At 44.6% G+C, this 23023-nt stretch overlaps 2 long non-coding RNA genes across 6 annotated transcripts in view; one reads left to right on the forward strand and one right to left on the reverse strand.

Moving 5' to 3' along the window:
- The window catches only part of LOC100613777 (uncharacterized), a 195842-nt gene that overhangs the window by 16661 nt on the left and 156158 nt on the right, over positions 1-23023 (forward strand). The gene's annotated exons all lie outside the window — the stretch shown is intronic.
- On the reverse strand, positions 1475-9828 carry LOC107974165 (uncharacterized). Its single transcript, XR_001716712.4, has 2 exons — positions 9183-9828; positions 1475-1823 (listed from the first exon to the last, which is right to left on the reverse strand). It is a non-coding gene; the product is annotated as an uncharacterized LOC107974165 (long non-coding RNA).

Consider the following 23023-nt stretch of genomic DNA (forward strand, 5'->3'; position numbering starts at 1 on the left):
GGGCAAAAACTGTAGCACAAACGTATGCTTTGCTTTCAAGACTTCAGGGCCTTTATCATCCTGGGTGGGGCAGGCAGCAGGGGTGGAATTGGCAGGGAAGAGTTAGAGGCCAATCTGTCTTTTTAAGGATGTGTTGCCGGACTGAAATGGACAGGCTGGTACTGTAGGTACAGCCTTTTCTCTGTAAAGAGGGGAAGTGCTTTATATTTGGGGACACCCCAGTTTGTTCATTCAGCAAATCTTTTTAAAAAATTTTTTTAGAGACAGGGTCTCACACTCTGTCACCCAGGCTGGAGTGCAGTGGTATGATCATAGCTCACTGTAACCTTGAACTCCTGGGCTCAAGTGATCCCCTTACCTCTGCCTCCCAAAACACCAGGAATACAGACAGGGGAAGGAGTGTGTGTTTGTATGTAACTAAGTATCCATCCATTGATTTTACTGTCATGTCTTTATCATTTACCTAACCCTTTATCCAGCCATCCACTTAACACATACTTTTTTGTTCTCAAAGTCATTCGAAGCAGGTTGCCAGAGATCTGGACCCAAGAGCAGCTGGGAAGGGAAGGGGTTGGGCAGGTTACGGAGATGCCCAGGATGAGCTTCACTGAAGCCACATGCCACTGTCCCCTTAGTAGCTTGTGATACAGAGAGAGCCTGGCTTTGGAGTCAGGCAGCACTGGGTTTGAATTCTGACTCATTTTGTTACCACCATCGACTAATTCCTTTATCTTATTTCTTGTTTATCTTAAGAATGGAATCACAACCACAAGGGTGTTGGTGGATTAACTAGTAATGTTAGTAATGTGCTTATGATATAATATCTCTCATCGAGGTAGACAGCACATATTTTATTCATTCTGTAAGTATTGAGCACCTGCTGTGTGTCAGGCATCGCCCTACCTGCAGGAACTGTAATAGAAACTAGGATAGCCCTGTCCTCATTGAAATTTTTTCAAGTACTTTCAAATTTTTTTCCAGTACTTTTGCTGGTTAAAAACCTACACGAGGTACAAGATCAATGTACAATTTGTATAAACTTTGAAGAGCAAAGCAAATAAAAGAGAGATTATCAAGAGCCAGAATTTCAGGGACAGATGCTCATATGATTTCATTATAAAAAGAAACTAACATGGAAAGGAGGCACTCAGAAAGTAACAAGAGGTTTTGTTGTCTGTTTTTTGTTTTTTTAGAAAACCTATGAGCTGCCTGTAGAAAAGAAAAAGTAAATATGACCTGATGTTTCAGCTTCAGGCATAATAGCCCAGACATTTTTGAAACCCACAAGGGTAGTTTTTACTTCTTCAGAATGTCTTTTTTTTTTTTTTCTCCCGACAGTCTGGCTTCCTTTTCCCTTCAATGGAATAACATATACAAACTCTACCTAGGAGTGCTGTGTGAAGTACATGCCAGCCTACAAGACATGTCTCTAACCAAGTCGAAAGAGTGCAGTATTCATTCATTCACTCATTCATTCATTCAACAAATGTTTATTAATAGGTATTGTTTACCAAGCACTGTGTGTTAAGGAGAAGATGGTATGAAACAAGCAGACCCAGGCCTCGGGGAAGAGAGGCTGTTTCATTCAGAGACAATTACCATACACTACAATGAATGCTTTGATGAAGGGAGGCAAAAAAAGAAAAAGAAAAAAACAACAACAACAAAAACCCCACAACGATGTGGATCCCTCCCTGTGGGGGTGAGGAGAAAGGAAACCAGCTTCAGGGATCTCCAAGCCCTTGTGCCGGCCACTCTTCTTTCCTCTCTTCCTTCCTCTGTCTTTCCTTTCATCCTTCCTCCTTCCTTCTCTTTGGACATCACTAATAAAAGAGAAATAGATGTCGGAGACGTAGACATGGGGAGGGCTTTAATATCTAGCCTTACGGAACAAAATCCTTGGGACCCAATAGAACTTAGTGTTGCAGAGCTTTCTCCTGAGTTCAGCTAAAACCAGGCTCTTGTCACACGACCAGGGAAGATTAGGCTCCCGGACACATAGAAGGGTGAGGAAAACAGAATTTATTGGGTGAAAAGGAAAAAGAAAGAAAAACTCTCAGCGAAGTGATAGGGGGTCTTGCCAACAACCTCTCTCCTCACAAACTGAATCCTAGGTTACCACAGAGGCCAGGTTCCTCTCCCCTGCAAACTTCGTGAACTTCCCCTGGCTCTACCCCCTTTCCCCCAGTAAGAAGGTGGGCCTCATTTAGAGAAAATCGTTTGGGAAAGGGCAGGCTTCTTCCGGGACCAGCAATCCAGTTTCTCAGCCTTCAGGCTGTTTTAGCCTTGGAGGTGGGGTTTCACCTGGGACACGTGGCTGCCCCCGTCTCTAACATTAGATGTCTCTAACATCTATTCCCATCCCTATCTTTGCTGGGCACCTGACTCTCTCCTAGAGCAACCCAGCAAACATCTGTCTGTTGGGTACTTAAATACCCCCACAGATTGGGAACTGTCTCCTTTATGGGAAAGCTCTTTATATTTGGGACACCCCAGTTTGTTCATTCAGCACATTTTCTTTTCAACTTTTTTAGAGACAAGGTCTCACTCTGTCACCCAGACTGGAATGCAGTAGCGTGATCATAGCTCACTGTAACCTCGAACTCCTGGGCTCAAGTGATCCTCCTGCCTCGGCCTCCCAGGAGCTAAGGGCTACAGGCGTGTGCCACCACTCCCAGCTAGTTTTTTAATTTTAAAAAATTTTTTGCAGAGGTGGTGTCTTGCTATGTTGACCAAGTTTGTCTCAAATTCCTGGCTTCAAGCCATCCTCCCACCTCTGCCTCCCAAAACACTGGGATTTCAGCCGTGAGCCACCAACGCACCTGGCCTCATTCTCCAACTCTTTACAAAGCTTCAAAGACATCCCAGACGCTGGGAATACAGAGACCAATCAGATACAAACCCTGCCCTCCAGCTGTTCCCAGCATTCTCGCTCCTTTGCGGCCACCTCTTCTGCCCTGCTTTTCCACCTTGTCCCTTCTTCTGTCAAGTGGCTTTTGGCTTGGTCACCACTTTGCTGGTGTTTCTTTCCAGAAGTGAGTCCCAGACTTCAGGTGTGGTCTGACTCACGTCCTATCGGGTCTCTCCCTCTGAAAACCGTGCTTGTATTAAAGCAGCTTGGGAGCTCATTAATGTTCTTGGCAGCCAGGTCTTACCCCTGACGTGCAGGAGCTGCCTGTCCACTTAGGGGACCCCTGTCTTTTTCACACGTGAGTCTGTTAAGCCTCACCTCCCTCATCGCCTCCATGTGTGCGGCAGTTTTCAACAAATGTTCAGAGTACAACACCTGCCCTTGTTAAACGTAATCTTGTTACACTAGTCCCCTTGTTTTAACTTCTCAAACACTTTGAGTCTTGCTCCTGTTACCCAAGAAGACCTAGAAAGCTCCACATCTCCTCTTAAAATGTGTGTGTGTGTGTGCGTGTATTTGTACGCACACCCCTGGGTACAGCTCTGAGGAGGCCACACATAGGTTTCTGAACAATCTTCCATGAATACAGCTCATTCATACACACACTTATTTATTCTGCAACATTTATTCAACATTCCGTAACAAAACTTTCATTCTTGAGCACTTTTTGCCCAAGCATTACAAGGATAATAGAAGCAAACGAATCCATACTAAGGAGTGAATTATTGATAGTGCTCTCCTGCATTTTTTTAAGCAGAAAGTAGTATTTATTTTGGCCTAATTTCCACCTGTCAGAAAATTAAAACAGTGATGAATTGCATATTGCTATACTACATTTTATTATCAGCATCAAAATTCAAGTGTGCTCTGCTTAAAATTCAGAAGACACACTTTCTCATTTAGAAAAGTTCATTCTGTTAGTGACTGATCAGAATGGAATAAAAATTTCATGATGCATACATACTGATTGAATTTTTTTTCTTTTTTTTTAAAAAACGTATTTTATTCTGGATTCAAGGTGTGCATGTGCATATCTGCTACACAGGTATAATTATGTACTCGTGGGATTGGGCATCTAGTGTGTCCATTACCCAAATAGTGAACATTGTACCCAATAGGTATTCTTCAACTCTATCCCCCACTCTAATGATCCCCCCTTTGGGAGTCCCCACTGTCTATAGTTTCCATCTTTATGTCCATCTTTATGTGCCCATTGTTTAGCTCCCACTTACAAGTGAGAACATATGGTATTCAGTTTTCTGTTTCTGTGTTAGTTTGTTTAGGATAATGACCTCCAGCTCCATCCATGTAGTTACAAAGGACATGGTTTTGTTCTTCTTCTTTTTTTCTTAATGACTGCTTCACCTTCTTCTTAACTATCCCAAGGTGTTTGGTTCTTAAACTGATTGGTGAAATCTAGCAGTCATAGCAGAAGCAAGTGGAGACAAGGCTTGTTTAAATAGTATCATTAAGCTGACTCTGACAGAGGCCTTTCCATACACACCCAACCCTCTCCCCTATCAGAGCTTCTAGAGAGGGAGGCTGGCTAACCCTGGGATCCAGAAATATTTGGAGAATCCTCGGGCCGGGCGTGGTGGCTCACACCTGTAATCCCAGCACTTTGGGAGGTTGAGGCGAGTGGATCATGAGGTCAGGAGATTGAGACCATCCTGGCTGACACGGTGAAACGCTGTCTGTACTAAAAATACAAAAAATTAGCCGGGCGTGGTGGTGGGTGCCTGTAGTCCCAGCTACTCGGGAGGCTGAGGCAGGAGAATGGCATGAACCCCGGAGGCGAAGCTTGCAGTGAGCCGAGATCGCGCCACTGTACTCCAGCCTGGGAGACAGAGCGAGACTCTGTCTCACAAAAAAAGAAAAATAATAATAATAATAATAATAATTTGGAGAATCCTCAACATTCTTTCTACTCATCCCAGTAACCCACTTGACAGCATGGAGCTCAGAAATGTGGGGACCCCAGAAGCCCAAGATCTTCAGCCCCAACTCACAACTTTCTCCCTTGCCATTGGAAGGGATTGAGGACCTTGGCTCAAATCTCTGTTTCTCAAAGTGATTTCTGGCTCAGCCTATATCCAGGTGGAGTAAAGCTTTTACTTATTGTTTTGGAGTAGGTACAGCTGGACTAGGGTTTGCACCCCAGGAGTTAGGTAGAATTGGAGTAGCAGAGCCTTTAGCAAATCTGATCTCTGGGAAAAGTTCTAATGTGGCAATAATACCACTTTTCCATAGGATTATTACTTAGGTTAAATGGCATAATGGCTATAACATGCTTAACACAGTGCCAGGCTTGTGGTAAGTGTTTGTAAATGTTAGCTATTATTTTAGTTAGGAAAGCAAGCTAATGCAGAACATGATACCTAATACAAAATCCTCCTTATGCTTAAACAGAGAAGGAGTTATTTTTCGCATACAGTAAGATGTCTAGAAGTAGGTAGTTGCAGGTTTCAGTTCAGGAGCTCACAAATGATGGGGCCAATGTCTCTGAAATTCTGGACATTTCTTCCTAGATGCAAGAGGGCTGTTAGAACTCAGGCAATTGCATCCTTGTTTAAGCCTGGAGAGAGGGGGAAGACTGCCTTAACCACATCTGACATCTTTCATCAGGAAAGAAAAGCCTTTCCCAGAAATCCATGAGAAAATTTTTGTTTAGGTCTCAAGGGCCAGAACTGGGTCACTAGCTACTCCCTAGCTGCAAAGAGGCTGGGAAAGTTAGGAACAGGATAATCATGATTGGCACACCAGTAATGAGCCATTGCCAGGAAGGAGTAAGCAGTTTAGATACTAACAGTGATTACCATAGTGATTGTTACCAGCTCTAGTCTGCCTTCCATCCATCTACTTCTCATTTGTAGCAAATTATCAAGTGGCCTCATGCCAGTTATAAATATTATTCATTGTACTCACAGCTCCCTGCACTAAGCCAGCTTTTCTCTTAACCTTTCCCTGTCCATCTGGATAACATTTCTTATTGTTACTCCTTCCCCAGGAGGATTTCTGTACTAGTCGCTATTGCTGATTATGCTGTGTAACAAATAACCCCCAAACATTAATGAACATTTTTTCCTACTCGCAGGTCTGCAGGTCAGCTGAGGGGACTCTGGCCCAGGATGTGGGTTCAGTTCTGCTTTTGTGTCTCTCATTCCAGAACCCTAACTTAGGGCACACCATGTACCTAGGGGATGCTCTCCTCATGGTGGATTAGGAGAGCAAAAAAGGACAAAACCACATGAGCACATTGAAAGCTTCTGTTTGCGTCGTGACCACTCATGTTCCATTGGCCATAGCAAGTCCCACAGCTGGGTCTGACGAGGAAGATTATTCTTCCCAGGAGAGGGAAGGAGAAAGCAAGTATTTGCTGAACAGGAATCGAATCCATTGCACCTTCTCAAGCCAAAACTAGGTTAGGAGTCCTCTTTGGGCACCCATGGTCCTTAATGCATCCTTCTGTTACAGCTTTGGATTCTCCATTGCCCTTACCTATTCCGTTGTCTGTCTTCCCCAGTGGATTGCAAAAAGATTGCTATGGCTGAGATGTGTAAGTCTTTTGTGAGATCTAGGTGACAGCTGATAAGTGTAGTTATCATGGTCATGATGGTCAATTCTTTAACAGTTTATTAACAAAATAAGAAAAGTTACAAAATGAAAATGTAAAGGATAAGTTATTCGAGGACTATGGTTGGACTCTAGTTCTGAACATTATTTAAACTCGATGTTAACATGCTGTAGATAATAACATATCCACAGAACAGAAGCTAGGTCTTCCATTGGCCATAACATATGCCTCTAAATGCCCTACCCCCTACCAAAGTAGCATCCAGAGGTATGTGCTATTACTTGAGAGATCATTCTGCAATTTAAAATTTAAACTCGACAAATAATTAATACCATAAACATTTCAGTGGCAAACACTGAAGATGCAATGATAACACCTGGCCATCCTGCTCAGGTAGCTCACAATCTGAAGGGTAGATGGTGGTGGGAGCAGAGCAGTTAACAGATAAAATGAAAAGTAGTAAGTGGAGCTCTTATTTGTTGCTGGTGGGAATGCAAAATGGTACAGCCACTTCAGAAGACAGTTTGGAAGTTTCTGGCAAAACTAAGTATACTCTTACCATAAGATCCAGCAAGCATGCTCCTTGGTATTTATCCAAAGGAGCCGAAAACTTACATCCACACAAAAACTTCCACTCAGACATTTACAGTAGCTTTGTTCATAACTGCCAAAACATGAAAGCAACCAGGATGTCTTTCAATAGGTGAATGGATAAACAAACTGTGGTACATACATACAGTGGAATATTATTCAGCACTAAAAGCAAATGAGCTATAGAAAAGATGTGGGGGAACCTTAAATGCATATTGCTAGTAAAAGAAGCCAATCGGAAAGGCTACATACTGCAAGATTTCAACTATAGGACATTCTGGAAAAGGCACAACTATGGAGACAGTAAAAAGATCAGTGGTTGCCAGGGGCTCAGGGGAGGGAGAGAGGGATAAATAGGTCGAACACAATATTTTTAGGGCAATGAAACTATTCTGTATGATACTGTAATGGTTGATACATGTCATTGTATCTTCATCAAACCTATAGAATGTACAATACAAACAGTGAACCCTAATGTAATCTATAGATTTTGGTTGATAATAATGTATCCATATTTAGTCATCAGTTGTATCAAATGTACCACACTAATGCAAGATGTTAATATAGGGGAAAGTCCGAGAAGAGGTGTTGAGGAAGTTATATGGTAACTATACTTTCTACTCAATTTTTCTGTAAACCTGCAACTGCCCCCCAGAATAGTCTATTGATGTAGAGAACAAGGTAATAAAGTGCAATAAAAGGGATATGTACAAAGTGTTATGACAACACAGAGAAAGCACACAGGGAAGCCCTTCCAGGGGAGATGGGTTTGAACTGAGTCTTGAAGGATAATAGAAATTCACCAGGTAGAGCAAGGAGAAAGGTGAACCTGGCGGAAAGCACCACCTGTACCAAGGTGTCAATGACAGGATCATCACCTGTTGTGTCCACTGACCAAGTATCTAGAGTGCTGCCTGCCCTAGAGAGGGCGCTCAATAAATATTTGTTGAGTGAACGGATGGTAACTTGACAGGACATAACACGGTGGAGCTTTATTTCCTAGCTAGGCACAAAGACTATCGAAAAGTGCAATAGGTACTTTTTTTTTTTTTTAAGACGGAGTTTTGCTCTTGTTGCCCAGGCTGGAGTGCAATGGTGTGATCTCAGCTCACCGCAACCTCTGCCTCCTGGGTTCAAGCAATTCTCCTTCCCCAGCCTCCTGAGTAGCTGGGATTACAGGCATGTACCACCACACCTATCTAATTTTGTATTTTTAGTAGAGACAGGGTCTCTCCATGTTGGTCAGGCTGGTCTCAAACTCCCGACCTCAGGTGATCCACCCCACTCAGCCTCCCAAAGTGCTGGGATTACAGGCGTGAGCCACTGCGCCAGGCCAATAGGGACATATTTTATAACCTCCCCTTCCTATCCATCCTTAATGGCGAAAAGGGTATCAAATGTTTCCAATTGCTCTTTGGCTGGGGAAAAAAACATCTTCTTGATGTTGATATTCATGCTCTAAAGGTAATTAGATGCCAGAGAAGAGACCGGATTGTAGGCGATGGCAGCTTGCTTACAGTATACATTTATAAACAAGCAAAATCAAAACTGTAAAGTCTCATTTCAAGATGGTTTTGTGTTTCTCCACATTGAGCCAACAGCCTGTGGACGATATCATATACTCCACTGGAATTGGCCGCCTGGGCCAAATGAGAAAGCTATCTCCATAGAGGCTTTGAAGCAGAAGGGTTGGGCACTGGCAGAGAGGGAGAAGCACCACCCCTGCGGGGCTTAGCTCAGTCCACAGGGTCTGGGGGCAAATCTCATGCAAAACACGAGTGGGACTGGTACCAACGTCAAAGAAGAGACACTTTGGAATCCAGCCTCTGTCACCAGGAGCTTCCCCTCCAGGCCTCTGGCAGAGAGGTGTGGTCCTTCCTCCCTGATCTTTCATCTCTTGGAATCTCTAGTTGCTAGGCTCGGGTGAACAGTGTCAAAACCCAGCCCATGATGGATTTATCATTCCCCTTACTGAAAACTACCTATGGCCACATACTGTGCTTGGCACGTACACATTTTGGTTTATATAAACCTTCCAACAAGGTGCCAGGTGGGTAACATGATTGAGATTAGGAAACTCAGGCTGAGGAAAGTTAAGTCACTTACTCAGTGTCACCTGGGGATAAGTGGCAGGGCTAGGGTTAGAACTCCCATCTGTCTGGCTTCAAGCTTATGTGCTTTCCAGTATGTGCAGCCACCCTGCCAACTACTCAGCAGGGGTCTCGGCACGGCCTCCTGATGGATGCTGTGAGAGGACAAGATACAAAAGAAATGTATACAATGGAGAAGACAATGATACAAATGATACAAAGGAGAAGACAGTGGGCTTCTCCTTTGCCCCTGAGACTTCTTTTGAAAAATAATTTGCAAAATCCCGCTCCCTGTGCCTTGCTGTAGAGTTTGAAGGCTTGGGTCTGTGAACAGTGAGCTCTCAGGAGGCACAAATCGCTCCCTTAGGCACCATGCTTGAGACTTGACCACATTTCAGGCTGGCTCTGCCTGCTCTAGGCTTTGTCTCTAAAGGTGACCCCACCCCTGCCTTGCACTAAGTCTTTACTCAAGAAAATGCAATGCTACCAAACCACAAAATGTGCATTGTCCCAACCCAGCTTGCACCAAATTGTTTTCAGGAATTCTCTAGTGACCCCTTCTGTAATTTCCATTTCCACATAAACTCCAGGCCCTTTTTGTTCCCCCTTCTTCACTTCCCCAGCATCCCTTTTGGTTCTCTCTCTGTTCTCCCTTCAGAAGCCTCAGTCCCCTTTAATTGGGGCTGAGTTCTGTCTGACCTGGAATCTCCCCCAAAGCAGGAGTCTGAATAAAACCTGTCTTGCCACCTTTCACAAGTGTTTTGCGCTGTGTGTGTGTGTGTGTGTGTTTTTTTTTCATTGATAGTTCAAATCCTATTTCCTCTGGGTATAGTCTGTGTGTCCTTGGGTGAATCACTTCACTTCTCTGAGTCTCAACTTCCTCATCTTCAAAATGAGAACGTAGGTAGGCCCACCTTGCTGCAAGGTGATGAGGGAAGGCCCTCGCCAGGGGCCTGTCACTCCTCACTCAGGAATAATCACTGACCCGTCCCCACAGTGCTGGAACTCTTCTAGGCATTGGGAGTAGAGAGAAGCAACACAGAGTTCCTGCCCACAGAGAGTGGACTTTCTAGTGAAGAAACAAACAACACACAGGGAAACCTATCTGTATTTGTCTGTTTTCATGCTGCTGATAAAGACATACCTGAGACTGGGCAGTTTACAAAAGGAAGAAAGGTTTAATGGACTTACAGGTTCACATGGCTGGAGAGGCTTCACAATCATGGTGGAAGGCAAGGAGGAGCAAGTCACGTCTTACATGGATGGCAGCAGGCAAAGAGAGAGCTTGTGCAGGGAAACTCCCATTTTTAAAACCATCAGATCTCACGAGACGTATTCACTATCACGAGACCAGCACAGGAAAGACCTGCCCCCATGATTCAATTACCTCCTACTGGGTCCCTCCCACAACATGTGGGAATTCAAGATGAGATTTGGATGGGGAGACAGCCAAACCATATTACCATCTTAAAATATCAAGCAGTGAAAGCATGATGAAGAAAGTTAACACAGGTGGAGGGATGCAGGTGACTGACCAGGAGGAGGAGGAGCTATTTTCCAAGACCTCTCTGATGGGGGACATTTGCACAGGGAGCACCATGTGGAAATCTTGAGGGTTCACACTCCAAGCAAAGAGAAGAGCAAGTGCAAAGGCCCAGAGGCAGGAGAGCACTGGACCTGTTCCAGAAACCTCCAGCAGGCCAATGTAGCTGAAACACAGCCAGGCACAGGGGCTGAGACAGGAGGTGGGCCAGGCCATCTAGGGCTCAGGGACCATGGTCAGGACTCTATATTCATCCCAAAGGTGATAGGGAAGCACTAAGGTTACAGTGTAACCATATCCATGTCTCAATCACCTGCCTAACTCTACTAGAAGGAGGGAACGTGTCAGTGCTGGTTGAATTGTGACTTTCTCGTGGGGTAGGGGGTGGGTTATAGGAACATGAGATATAAAACGTACCAGAAAAGGTATCCAACCTCTAGGTGTCCCCCTCCTTGGACACCTTCAGGTTCCATGGCGATATGATTTGGCTCTGTGTCCCCACCCAAATCTCATCTCAAATCGTAATCTGAGCAGTGGAGTAATATGATCTAAGCTTTATACATCCTATATATTTAACACCATCTCAAATTTACAAAAAAGTTACAAGTATGGGACAAATAATTGTTGTCCCTGAGTCATCTGAAAGTAAGTTGCCAGCATGATGCCTGTCACCCCTGGACACTTTGCTATGTATTTCCAACAAACAGAGAGAATGACCATCAAAATCACGACGTTCACAACATGCATTTTTACCATTTGAACCTCAGACCACATTCAGGTTTCATCCTTTGTCCCAATAATGTTCTTTATAACAAAAGGAGACAGGGTGGAATCACACATTGCCTTTAGATATCAAGCTCCTTTAGTCTCCTTCAGTCTGAAATGTTTTCTCAGTCTTTCTGTGATTTTCATGACCTTGACTCTTTTGAAGATGACTGGCCAGTCATTTGATAGAATGTCCTTCAATCTGCATTTGTCTGACCTTTCACCCTGATTAGAATTAGGATATGCATCTTTGGCAGAAATATCACACGAATGGCAATGTGTTCTCTAGGTTGCATCCTATCAGATGCACAAGAACTCAATTTGTCCCATGACTGATGATGTTCACCTGCATCACCTGGTTAAAGTGGCATCTGCCCACCTTCTCCATTGTGAAGTTACTATTTTTACTGTTCTTCCCTCTGCAGTTGATAATTATTTTTATATAAATATCCTGTTCCTCATGAAACCTTCAATGTATTCAGTTATTAATAACACTATGGACTCCTGTTTTCTTGTTTTATTCTGTGGGCCATAATTCTTAACTCTCATTACTTATTTGTATTTAGATTACTCCAGAAATGTCCAGCAGTGGCTTCTGTGTTCTTCTGGCATGTTTCTATCATTGTTTGGGTGCTTAATTTCTGGGTAACAAGATGTTCCAGGCTCCTTTCTGCCTCAGTCCCAGAATCACCCATTTCTTCTAGGGTGTATCTTCCTTTTAGTTGAGATGAAATTTAGAATCCAAAACCTGGCTACAATGTAGGCTCACTGCTTTTGGAATGTCAGTGCCCTCAGGTTCTCTCAATAGACAAAACTAAGGAATATATGTGTTTATATACACATCTAGTTGCAAGTATACATACATGCACACATCTTTCCTCTATATTTCTATGTCGATTTAGGTATTGAATGTCATGAGTTCCTATCAATACCTCCAATCACAATCCCCTCTACAAGGGTCTTTCCAGATTCTCTCTTTCCATATTTGTAACTTGATGCTCCAACAGCAAGAAATCTTTCTCCTTTGCTTTTAATATATTTGCCTACCTGATGAATCCCCATGGGTATAAATAATCCTCCAACTCCATTGCCGTTCTCTCCCTTAGAAGGATGTTATTCTTGGTCCACTGGGGTCCTGACAGCTGGTGCTAGGCCTTCTCCATGCATGGATGCCCTGCTCATTCTGCCTGGCCTCTGACATCTTTATGGGGTCACTTTTCTCTCCTTGGATCTAACACCCTACACTGAGCTGCCCCTTTTGGTGCTTTCTTCATTTAGCCAGAGCTCCAACACTCATGCCTGGCAGCCCTCCTCCTTGGACGCCTTCTTCAGGTTCCATGGTGATATGGTTTGGTTCTGTGTCATCACCGAAATCTCATATCAAATTGTAATCCCCATGTGTTGGAGGAGGGGCCTGGTGGGAGATGATTGGATCATGGGGGTGGATTTCTCCCTTGCTGTTCTCATGATAGTGAGTTCTCACGAGATCTGATGGTTTTAAAGTGTGACACTCCCCTCTTTCCACCCCTCCTGCCATCATGCCTTCCACCATGATTGTAAGTTTCCTGAGGCCTCCCCAGTCATGGGAACTCTGAGTTAATTAAACCTCTTTTCTTTATAAATTACCCAGTCTCAGGTAGTTCTTCATAGTGTGTGAAAACGAACTAATACACATAGCCTGATATTCTGCTCCAGGCCACTCTTTGATAGAGTCTCTCCTTACTCCACCTGTCCCACCTGACCAGCTGAAAGGAGGCACATGTATCACACCTGTTCAGTGGCAGCTTAGGCCCTCTCTCCTTGGAAGGGTATATCAATTTTCACAGTTTGTGGCTCTGCCATTTTCAAAGGCTACAGTTAAATCTGAGCAGAAAATGAAAATCATCCATTTCTGCAGTACTCCCTGAAATCATTACATCATCACTAACTTTCCCCAAGTTCCCATGTGATGTTGGAGTTGGAAGGCCCCCATTTCCCAGAACCAGATAGCTTATTTCATGCCTGTTTGCTTTTGCACAGGCTGTCTCTCTGCTTGGAATGCTTTTCCCATGTGTGATAAACCCCTCCATTCCAAGTATTTTAACTCTGTGAAACTTTCTTTGATCCCTAAATTTGACCCCAAGTTAATCATTTTTCTCCCTCTGCTACAATTTTCACATTTAGCTTTTAAAAAATATTTAATATATTGTGCACCTCTTATACTAGGCTGTGAACTCCAACTCCCTGAGACAAGCTGTTCATTCATTCATCAAATATTTATTGAGTTCCTACCATTGTAAAAGGCTCTGTGCTAAGTACTAAGGATGAAAATGGAGAACAAGATACAGCACTTTCCCTCAAAGAGCTTGCAGTCTAGTGGGGGGTTTCATTAGGTAACCAAGCCATCCTAATCCATATTGCTGGCTTAGAGTCTGACACATGGAAGATGGTGAATGAATGCTTATTGGAATTTCTAAGACTGGTGGCAAGAGCATGGAACACAGTACTCATTCCCTGCTAAAGACTGTTCTCACTGTCTCTGTCCTCAAGGAGCTGGTTGTTTACTGGGAGAGACAGACACCAACTGTATATAAAAAGAGCACTAGAGTGTTTTCCAGGCCATGATGTGGCACACTCACTGTGAGCTGCTGCAGCAGACACCGTTGGGTCTGCCCAGGGCCCTCAGATATCCTGCATGCCCTTTTCTGGCTCTGCATGCCCATCCTCCATGCTTCTGTGAGCTCCACTCTTAAGACTCACCCTGCAGCCTTCTTGGAGGGACTAACCTGGGCTACTGCAGCCACTTCTGCAATGGCAGTGAGCGTCAGCATTTCAAAAACAGACAGGCAGGAGGGTAGGACAGCCCGTGTTCCTTGCCTCCAAGCAGATGTAACCTACTCTGGGGAGCTCGGGATCAGGCTGGGACTGGGACTTCTGATGTGATGTCCTTGTGTGGCCTCTTCTCCTTTCCTCTCCTGCTTCCTCTACTCCCCTCTTGCTTTCTTGTGAGAGCACTTCCTTCATAAATACTTTTCCCAGTCATTCTCCAAGGGTTAGCATGTGGGAAACCTGGTCCAGACACTGCGTTCGCAATACCTGGCCCTGCTAATGTGTAGCTCACAGGGCAGGTGTGTGCTCCAGCCGGGAATCCAGCCAGCTAAGTATCTGATATAGTTTGGCTGTGTCCCCACCCAAATCTCATCCTGAATTGTAGTTCCCATAATCCCCAGTGTCGTGGGAGGGACCCAGTGAGAGGTAATTTAGTCATGGGGCCTGTTACCCTCATGCTGTTCTTGTGATAGTGAATGAGTTCTCATTTGACAGTTTTATAAGGGGCTTTTCCCCTCTCTGCTCAGCACTCCTCCTTCCTGCCCCCATGTAAAGAAGAACGCGTTTGCTTTCCCTTCCGCCATGATTGTAAGTTTCCTGAGGCCTCCCCGGCCATGCTAAACTGTGAGTCAATTAAACCTCTTTCCTTTATAAATTACCCAGTCTCAGGTATGTTTTTATTAGCAGCGTGGGAATGGACTAATACAGTATCCAACCAATCAAGTGAAGCTTCAGAGACCTTGGGCTTTAAGAAAAGGGCTGAAGGCCAGAGAAGACTTCTCAGTGAAGGTGAGTTGAGCAGGGCCTTAGGGGAGGGTAGGTCATTAGGTAGAAAGTTGGGCATTGCAAGGCGAGAAAACAGTGTATGAGCTGCTGTGAAAGACATGGGAAGGGGAGAAGCTCAGGCTGTTTCTCCTCCACCAGAGAATGCCCTCCTCCTTCCTCCCCCTTCCTCCCAACACACACACAACACACACACACACACACACCAGTTTTCTCCCTGAAACTGAGCTAATCCAGCCACGCCCCGACAAACATTTGCAGTGATTTTACACACACACACACACCAGTTTTCTCCCTGAAATTGAACTAATTCAGCCAGGGCCCCCCTACAAACGTTTGTAGTGATTTTACTCCCAGCGTGGACTCTCCTGCCCGGTCAGCTTCAAGGATTCCTTTGGTCCCAGAAATAGCCAAGGTGGCGGTGAAGGGAGGAGCTGTTTCATTTCCGAAATGAAAAAGTTTAAGATAATTACACAGACGGCTTGAGCCTGCAATGGACAAAAAGTTTCATTATTGGACCCCTTTGGGGAAGGCGCCTCCCATCCCCAAAGGAGCGGGTTAACCGCTCGGCTGGCGCGGCCCCGCCCGGGTCGCCGTCTGAGAGGGACGGTCGCGCCCCCTTTGAAGTGCGGCCGCGCCTAATGAGGGACTCGCTGGGCCTCGGGATCAAGTGTCAGCGCCGCCCCAGACGCCGCAGGGCAGACAAAGGGCGCGGGCCGCCTGGCGGCGCTGGGAGGAGCGTGCGGCCCGCGGCGCTGAGCGGGACAAAGGCGGAGACGGGCGCGCGGCGGGGTCCCACGGGCAGAAGAGCCTGGCCTCCGGCGCCCGGCGCCCGGTTCGCTGCCTCCGGAGCCCCCAAGAGCCTCTCTGAGGGCGGGAGCGGTAGCGCAGGCCACGCCGACGGCGACCACAACGCGCCTGCGCCAAGCCCCGGCCCCAGCGTAACCTCGTGGGTGACAGTGTGACCTGGGTTTTCTCCGATACGCGCGATGTGCCCGCTGAGAGCAATATAGCACCCGCCTCGCACCTCACCCTTAGGCGTGCCAGGCACTCTTCTAAATCCGAGCTTCTATTAACCCATTTCCTGTCCTGGATCACTTTGCAAGGTGGGTGGGGTGAGTAGCGCCATTGTCCAGCTCACTCCATTCTACAGGTCAACCCATTGTATAGCTCACCCCACTGTCCAGCTCACCCCACTGTCCAGCTCACCACATTGTACACATCACCTCATTGTACACATCAGCCATTGTACAGACCACCCCATTGTACAGATCACCTCGTTGTACAGATCACCTCATTGCACAGATCACCCCATTGTACAGATCACCTCATTGTACAGATCACCTCATTGTACCGATCGTCCCGTTGCACAGATTGTCCCATTGTATACATCACTCCATTGCACAGATCACCCCATTGAACACATCACCCCATTGTACAGATCGCCCCATTGTATAAACCACCCAATTGTGCAGATCCCATTGTACAGATCACCCCATTGTACAGATCTGTGAAGTGAGGCGCAGAAGGAGTCCCAGATCACAGAGCTAGAAGGGATGCTGCTGGGCAGGGTGGCCTCAGAGTCCCAGACAGATGTTTAAATATTTGACATTTTTGTCATCTTGTGTGTGTATGTGTTTTTAAAAACCCTTCATTTATTTATTTAAATTTAGAAATATATTTACTTCGATTAAAAATATATTACATTAAAGTATTCTTTATCTTGGTTATTGAGATTTTGGGCGCCCTCTTAAATTTTGGGTCCCAGGCGAGTGAGGCCCTGTCTGGCTTTTATGCCTCTTTACTGCCTGGGTCGAGGCTTTGGATCCTCACAACAAGCTCTCGCAGGCAGGGTTACTGACCCCTTGGATATTTCAGAAGGGGAAAAACTGAAGCTCAAAGATGTGAAGTGACCTGCCCAGGGATGCCCAGCAGGGAGCGTGACACCAGCTAGTTAAGGTACCAAGTCAGTACCTTGCAGGCCCTTAGCTACCTTTGTTTTGTGGAGCCTGGCCGTCATCATAGCAAACTTCAAAACACATTACATAGGGCCTTTTTATTCCATAATATCTGAAACTATATTTTAAAAATAATTTTGATTTTGCTTTTAGTTGGCTACAAGGCACTAATTTACAGTGGCTGTGATTTCACAGAAATGATTGGGTGTACTGGGAAATTCTTGCAAAGTGAGAAAATTAAATCCTTTTCACATGTAATGAAATTTTTAGGAATAATTAATTTAGCATTTTAATGATGTTGACACAGTGCTACCTTCTGTAGACATTTAATTAGACATTTATTAGTTTTGACTTTGTAGTTTGCTTTCCTCCTGGTGGAGCCAAAAATTACTTTTCCAGGTCTCCAGCATTTTTGTTGGAAATCCCTTCCAGCAGCATGGGGGTCCCAGGCAACTTTCTTAGTGTACCCAACCCCTAGGATGGTCCTGCCCACTTCAGTCCCCCACCTCCTCCCCATGCTAGGGGTGGGGCACCTCCCATCTTTCTAGTGTCCTGGCTTTCATGTGAGCAGGACCTTCTCAGGTCAGGCCCTGCTAAGCTGTAGATTCCCTGGAGTCCAGTGTGATTGTAACCATGTCTCAATCACCAGCCTAACTCTAATAGAAGGAGGGTACTTGTCAGTGCTGAATTGAATTGTGAGTTTCTCATGAGGGGTTGGGGTAGAAGGACATGAGATATTAAGTGTACCAGAAAAAGGATGGGTAGTTCTGGTGTGTTTCAGTCAGCTCTGGCTGCTATAACAAAATACCATAGCCATAGGGTGGCTCAGATAACATAGACTTCTCATAGGTCTGGAGGCTGAAAGTCCAAGAAGTAGGGGCCAGCTGATTCTTGTCTGGTAAGGGCTCCTGTCCTGGCTTGCGGATGGCTGCCTTCTTGCTGTGTTCTCACATAGTGGAGAGAGAGAGGGAACAAGCTCTCTGGTCTCTTCCTATAAAGGCACTAATCCAGTCATGAAGATCCCACCCTCATGACCTCATCTCAACTAAACTATCTCCAAAGGCCCCACCTCCAAATACCAACCTTGGGAGTTAAGGCTTCAACATATGAATATGAAGGGAACACAAACATTCTGTCCATAACATGGTGCTACTACTCATGTTGTGTGTCCCCAGGGAAGTTTCTGCACCTCTCTGTTCCTCAGTTTCCCCTTCTGGAAAATGAAGGTGGATCAGAAAATTTCCTATCTGAAGCTCCTTTCAGTGCCATCATTCTCTCATATGGGTTCATGGAAGAAGCAGTTTGGTTTCATGCAACTGAGCATTAGGGAAAGGTAAAGTTCTAATGGCCTACTTTCACAAATGGGGTCAAATAGATATTTTCTCCAGTGATAGCCTGTGATTCTCTGTGATTTTTTTTTCTGGGTGCACTCTCCTCACTTTTCCTTGAATCCTTAGCAGACACTGCCATGGTCTTTCTGTGTGTCTCATGCCATTGTGACTTGTGTGACCACCAGGCATTGGGCTTGGCATGTGGCAGGTGCTCATTGCAGGAGGGAACATCTTTTCCAGATGAGGAAACTGAGGCACAGAGAGGTCTGAGTCAATGCAAAAGCAATCTAACTGCTATGATGTTTCTGCACAGCCTTCTCTGGAAGAGGAGAGATTTTATATATCTGCAAATTGCATGGACTTTCTTCTTACCTGTACCCAAACCACAGCTGCATGAGGTCAGTGAGGGACACTGTGTTCCCACTAGAACAGCTTTCAGGGCAGAAGACAGCTTTCCTCCTTACAAAGGAATCTCACATCCAGTCCTCCACAACCTATTTTACCCAAAGGCTTCTGACTAAAGACAGCTGTCTGGGGGCCCAGGAGCCAGAGTGCCAGTTCCAGCCCTGGCACAAGCATTCTTTGTGACTTGGAGCAGGTCCCTTACCCTCTTGGAGCCTTTGTTTCCTCCTCAGGGAACCAGAAGTCTGGACTAGAGCAGAGCTTCTCAAATCATCCGAGAATCCTGTTAAAATGTGGAGCCTGATGAGGAGACCTGCTGGGGGCAGACATCCTGCACTTCTAACAAGCTCCCAGAGGATGCAGTTACTTTTGCCCATCTGTGGATTCACTGAGGAGCAAGCAGGACTTCTAAGGTCACCTCTTGCTCTGAAGGGACAGACCTTGAGCCCTGGCAGTGGGCACAAAGAGAGTGACAAAAACAAAAAACAAACAAACAACAACAACAACAAAAACCCAGTTGCCCAGATTTGGGTCAGCCAGGAGAGCACAGAATGTGAAATGATTCCAGAGGGATCCTTCCAACCACAGATACAAAAATCAACATCGTCATCGTCACCATCAACAAACATTTGTGCAGTGCTTTCCCCTGTCCTGAGCAGCTGTCACATCCTTGAACCCAGTTGACCCCTACAGGCACCCTGGTGGGAGAGGAGGACACTGCTGAGGAATCCATTCAGTCCCGGTGGAGGAGCTGGGCAAGAGCACAATAGTCCCTGAAAGGATTGTTTCCATGCAGCCCTTTGATTTTCTTAGCATTTTTTTTTTTTTTTTGGTGCCTGCTTTCTGACCCCTTCTTCCTTTGTCTCCTAATGCACCCCCGCCCCGCTCCTAATTCTTCCCTCCTCCAACACACACACACACACACACACACACAAATGTCAGGAGGAGAAAATCAGTGTATCCACCCACAGATTTCTCACTTTGATCCTTTCCTGTCTCACCGCCTGGAACCCAGCTTCAGAGACCAGGATTCTGGCTCGTTTTGGGGTGACCCAGTCACTTCCGCTCTTCTCACTTGTAACTATGCAATTTTCCTTAAGGTGACATTTGTGAAGGATTTATGTTGTCTGGGCACTATGCTCAGTGACTTCATTCTCACTTCACCCTAGGGAGTGGGAACTCTTAACTATCTCCACTTCATTGGTGAGAAAACTGAGCCTTTAGGAAGTTTGCCTGCCCAAGGTCACCTAGTTAGTAAATGATGGAGTCAGGACATTACCTGACCTTGGCTGACTGACATCAAAGATCATGGTAGATGAACACACAGTTGTAAGAAATAATACAGAGAGATTTGTGTAACTCTTATCCAGTTTTCTCCAAAGGGAGCATCTTGCAAAACTGTACTACAATATCATAACAAAGATATTGACACTGATAAAATCCACCAGCCTTATTCAGATTTCCTCAGTTTTACTTGTCCTCATGTGAGTGTATTTAGTTCTTTGCAATTTTAACATGTATGTAGGTCCATGTATGCAGCGCCACAGTCAAGATACACAACAGCTCTGTCAGCACAGGCTTGTGCAGGCTTTAATAATCACATCTACTTCTCCATGTCACCCTGCATCCCTCATTCTTGTAACACTAAACCTGTTCTCTATCTCTATAATTTCATTATTTTGAGAATGTTCTGTAAGTGGAAGTATATGCTTCTGGGATTGGCTTTTTGACTCAGTATAATTCTCTTGAGAGTCACTGAGTTATGGCATGCATCAGTAGTTTTTTTTTTTTTTTTTAAATTTTAACTGAGTGGTGTTCCATGGCATGGAAGTACCCCAGTTTCTTTAACCATTTACCCACTGAAGAATATCTGTGTCCAGTTTCTGGCCATTATGAGAAATGCTGCTGTGAACATTCACGTACAGGTGTTTGTGCAAACATAAGTTTTCACTTTTCTGGGAAAAATGTCCAAGGGTATAAAGTCCTTGCTTTTACTCCCAACGTTGTGTGGCCCTCTAGGTTGGTTGCAAAGATCTTTTTTAAAAAGAGCAATGTAAGTTGAGATCTTACCATATATTTGATACTATGGTAAGTACTTTGCATGGATCAACTCATAAGTCCACAAAACAACCTTAGGCTTAGGTACTGGTGTTATCCCCATTTTGCAGATGAGGAAACTGAGGTGTAGAGAGGCTACATAGTCTAAGGACACACAGAGTGTAAACAGTTGAGCCAGGATTTGAGCTCAGGCTGCCTGACTCCAGATCTGGCTCTTTAACCAGCCTATGAATGAAGTTTCTTGTTTTGGCAAGGGGCAAACTTCTTCTGAAAGTAGAACTTGTATCCAGCAATTTGCATAACTCAAGTGCCCAGCACTAAGAACTTTTACAAAATGATGAATATCCCCTTGGAACCACCACTCAGATCAAGATATGAAGCCTGATAGATGCCCTGAAGTCCCCCTCCTATGTGCCTCCTGTCTTTATCCCCTAGGAAAGGGAACCGCTATTTGTACTGCAGTTGCTGTATATTAGTTTTGCTCATTTTTGGATTTTATATAAATGAAACCATAGAGTAGGCTGTCTTTTATATCTGGCTTCCTTCATTCAACAATGTGCGTGCAAGATTCCTCCCTGTAGCCGTGTATAGTAGTCATGTGCTCTTTCTTCTTGCTGCCCTGTATTCCATCGTATGGATATGCCACAGCTTGTTTATTTCTTCTCCAGTTGAATGGCATGTGGTTTGCTTCCGGTTTTGGCTATCATGATTTATGCTGCTATACACACATAAATATAAATATTTAGAGTTTTCCTAGTTATGTTATTATTGATTTCTAGCTTAATTTCACTATGATCAGAGAGTATAACTGTATGATGATAATCCTTTCAAACTCATTGAGATTGGCTGGGCATGGTGGCTCTCGCCTGTAATCCCAGCACTTTGAGAGGCCCAGGCAGGAGGATCACTTGAGCCCAGGAGTTTGAGACCAGTTTGAGCAACATAGTGAGACTCCATTTCTACAAAAAATTTTAAAAAAAATAGCTGGGCGTGGTGATGCACATCTATGGTCCTGAGGTTGGGGGGATAGCTTGAGCCTCAGAGATTGAGGCTGCTGTGAGCCACGGTTGTGCCACTGCACTCTAGCCTGGGCAACAGAGTGAGACCCTGTCTCAAAAAAAAAAAAAAGGGGGGGGGGAATATGTAAACTGCAGCTGTTGGTTGCATTGCTTTTTTTTTTTTTTTTTTTTTTTTGGGACAGGGTCTCATTCTGTTGCCCAGGCTAGAGTGCAACGACATGATCTCGGCTCACTGCAACCTCTGTCTCCTGGGTTCAAGTGATTCTCCTGCCTTAGCCTCCCCAGTAGCTGGGATTACAGGCACGTGCCACCATACCTGGCTAATTTTTATATTATTAGTAGAGACAGTGTTTCACCATGTTGGCCAGGCTCATCTCAAACTCCTGACCTCAGGTGATCCACCTGCCTCAGCCTCCCAAAGAGCTGGGATTATAGGTGTGAGCCACCGTGCTCGGCCAGCTCTATTTATTTTTATTGGCTCCAGTTCATTAATCATGTTAAAATCTTTTATATCTTTACTGAATTTCTGTCTGCTTTTTCTTTCAATAACTGAGAGATGTATTTTAAAATCTCCACTAGGATAAAGGATTTGACTGTTTCTCCTTTTGTCCCACTTTTTTTGAGGCTATGTTTTTTGCTGCATGCAAATTTTAAATTATTATCTTATTAAATGACTTTTTGATATTATAAAATATCTCTAGTAACAAATCTTGCCTTACAGAATGTATTGTCTTTATATGTTATATAACTACATATGTATGTGTTATAATTATGTACTGTTGTTATTAAGTATATGTTAATGTAGTTATGTATCAGCTTTTCCTGTCCTTTTAATTTCAGTTTTTCAGACTCCTTATCTTTAAGGTAAATGTTTCATATAATCACAATGTAATTGGGTTTTGCTATTTTAGATATCTGATAATTTTTGGATTGCTAAAAAAATTTTGAAAATTATTCCATTTTCCCCACCCTGCTAACTTATTCGTTATGCATTCTGTATTATTCCTGTACCTGTTCCCGTAGAGCAGTGGTCCCCAATCTTTTCCGCACCAGGGACCAGTTTAATGGAAGACAATTTTTTTCATGGATCGGGGGCAGGGGAATGGTTTTGGGATGAACCTGTTCCAGCTCAGGTCATCAGGCATTGTTAGATTCTCATAAAGAGCCTGCAACCTAGATCCCTGGAATGT

The sequence above is a fragment of the Pan troglodytes genome, chromosome 3, assembly GCF_028858775.2.
Source record: "Pan troglodytes isolate AG18354 chromosome 3, NHGRI_mPanTro3-v2.0_pri, whole genome shotgun sequence".
Taxonomy (NCBI): domain Eukaryota; kingdom Metazoa; phylum Chordata; class Mammalia; order Primates; family Hominidae; genus Pan; species Pan troglodytes.